Source organism: Nicotiana sylvestris, chromosome 2 (genome assembly GCF_000393655.2).
Source record: "Nicotiana sylvestris chromosome 2, ASM39365v2, whole genome shotgun sequence".
Taxonomy (NCBI): domain Eukaryota; kingdom Viridiplantae; phylum Streptophyta; class Magnoliopsida; order Solanales; family Solanaceae; genus Nicotiana; species Nicotiana sylvestris.
This window is the reverse complement of record NC_091058.1, coordinates 215053471-215056401: the sequence shown is the minus strand read 5'-3', so window position 1 is coordinate 215056401 and position 2931 is coordinate 215053471. Positions and strand designations below refer to the sequence as shown.

General features: G+C 31.0%; 1 long non-coding RNA gene across 1 annotated transcript; it reads left to right on the top strand.

Annotated features, from left to right (window-relative positions):
• The first annotated feature begins 476 nt into the window (after positions 1-476).
• LOC104235234 (uncharacterized) lies at positions 477-2406 on the top strand. Its single transcript, XR_011405192.1, has 2 exons — positions 477-695; positions 1877-2406. It is a non-coding gene; the product is annotated as an uncharacterized lncRNA (long non-coding RNA).
• The last annotated feature ends 525 nt before the right edge of the window (positions 2407-2931 follow it).

Below are 2931 nucleotides of genomic sequence, written 5' to 3'. Positions count from 1 at the left end.
ACTGGACTGCCCTAATTTTAGACGCTTTTTACTGTTGTATTCATGAATACAACAACGCGAATACATACGCGTACAGCTGGACTGCCCTGATTGTAGGCGCTTTTTGCTGCTATATTCATGAATACATGACGCGAATACATGTGAATACATGCGCGTACAACTGGACTACCCTGATTTTTAGGCTTTTTTTACTACTGTATTCATAAATACAACTACCGTAACAACTGAATAGTAACTATAGGAAGTAATTATATATATGATAACGATAGAAAGTTAATAGCTACTAAACAATAGTGGCTTATGAAAATTCCTCTATAATGAAAAGGAGAGGGTAATTATTTCTTAATGGCATATCCCATGAGGAATATCCAAGGACTAATCACTTCACACAAACATGAGTATCACATGATTAATTAATGTATAAGGAACTGTATTAATCTCCTCTTATTAATATGTTCTCTTCACAACAATCTCTCACCTCACAAATTACTCTTTCCCATTTCTGAAAGCTAACTTCTAGATTTTAATGGCAAAGAACCAGATTACTACCAAAGATTATCAGTATAAGAAGATTTTCAAGGTGGAGAATGCCAAAAAACAGAGCCCAAAGTCTGAAATAGAAGGAAAATCAAATATGGTACTTATAGACTACAATCATACACCAGGAAAAGTTCAGCAAAAGCAGGAACCTAAAGGTATTGTTAGGAAGTTAAACTTTATTCATTCATCTCAATATTATTTTCAAGGGCGATCGAAATTTTTTACTAATTATATGTATTAATACTGTGAGGAAACGGACTAATAGAAAAAAATGACATCATTTGACATAAATTGTGTCTCGATGCGTTTATTTTTTTTGCAAATGTTTGAGAGAGCCTCTGTAGTTAAAATTGTGATGAAGTAGAATTAAACTCAGAACATTTTCTACTTAAACTCAACAAAACCAATAGCCTAAGACTATTTCTTGTCTAGAAGTATGATAATTAACATTATTATTCTTGTTCTGCTATAAATTTCGACACCTCTGGCAAAAAATCCTGCATACGCCCCTGATTATTTTGTTCATGTTAAAAGGATCGTTTGATACATAGGATAAGGATAATAATTTCGGAATAGAATCTGAGATTAAATTTTATCCTATATTTTGTTTGGAATATTAGCTAATCGTGGATTAACTTTAACATTAACATGATGAGATTAACTATAGCTAATCCCATGGGATATCCCACCCTTAGAATATCATGATATCCCACTATTATACCAAATGACCCCAGTGTGTTAGCTTAGGAGATGGTAAGTGAACCGAAATTTTGGTGCAGAGGTAAGAGTTGTTGTCTTGTGAGCAGGAAGTTACAAGTTCAAGTCGCGCAAATAATCTCTTTGTAGAAAAGCGAGGTAAGGCTATAGATCCAATATAGTCCGACCCTTTTTTGAATCTTGCCAATAGTGAAAACTTAATGCATTTCATTGCCCAATTTTCTTTTCTTTTTTTGGGTCAGAAGATGCATGTATTAATGTATAATTTTGTAACTTTGTTCATGTACATGGGGTTAAAAAATTGTCTAAAATTAAATAAAAATGCATGTACAGTAGGCTAAATACATGATATAAATCACTGAAAAATACCATGAATTACCCATTTTGCTCAAGTCAAACTTGTGAAAAAATTCTCCTGTCCACCTACGTTGCTTATACTCTCCAAAAATACCGTTACATTTGTATCGAATCCTAAAGAATGTACTACTTTAATTTTAGAGGATCAACATATAACTGGCGGCATTTTTAAAGAGTTCGAGCAACATAAGTTTTTATCGTTTTTTTTATGAAATAAGTTTGAGTATTTGAATGTTGACTTGCTCTTCTGATTTTCTAACAGGTAACAAGTCAAATGGTAGCAGAAATGACAAGTATTTTTCTGGTTATATTGATCGAGTGAAGAACAAAATGAGAACAACAACATCAAGTGTAGGTAATGAAACTGAAATTAGAAAGGTTGCAACAAGAAGAGATAGTTTTAATGATAGAATTTCTCATTATATAAATCGAGCCAAGCTCAAAATTAGAACTACAACAATTGTTGGACGTGGTGACCAAGGCGTAGCAAACTAGCAAATTTAATTATATTTCTATTTTATTAGTATTGTATTGTATTGTTATATTGGATTCAATGTTTAGTATAATTTACTACTAAAAAACAGGAATTAATTAATGATGGACAAATTCTGTAGCTAAACAGAAAAATCCGTTGTTAATCCTATTTAGCGACGGATTATCAAGAAATTCTATTAGCTACGAGTAATTTATCGATAGATTAGCGAAGAAGTTCATAGCTAACTTCATTTTTTTTTTGTTTTTTTAGTGATTGTTACTTACAAATTTATTATATTAAATTAATTATTAAATCTATTATATTATTATGTAACAATCTTTTCACATATTATTGCATAGAAACCGACTTTGATGTGATGGAAATCGTTAGGATATTTATTTCCCATTTTGCTATTATATTAATTATTTCTCATTTTACCTTTTACGCTATTTCTCTTGTTAATTTCACACTTTACTCTATTAATTATCTTTTAATCTCATTATAGTTACTCGTTCTCGTCAATTGTCAGTAATCCTCTTTTTGTTTTGATTTTGAAAATGTTAATTTATTCTATATTACATTTTAATAGTCTTTCCTCATCACTACTACTCCTCGTCACCATATTTTGTGTGTATTTATGGATTGTTGCTACATAAATCCAATAATTAACCATAATTAAGAATAATTTAGTAAAATTTATCACTTACATTAATTATATATACACTACAGTAAATTAAATCAAGCCAAACAAGAAACATTATTAAACGACAACAAACATTGCATGTCACGACCCTAAACCCAACCCGGTCGTGATGGCGCCTCTCGTGAAGACAAGGCCAGCC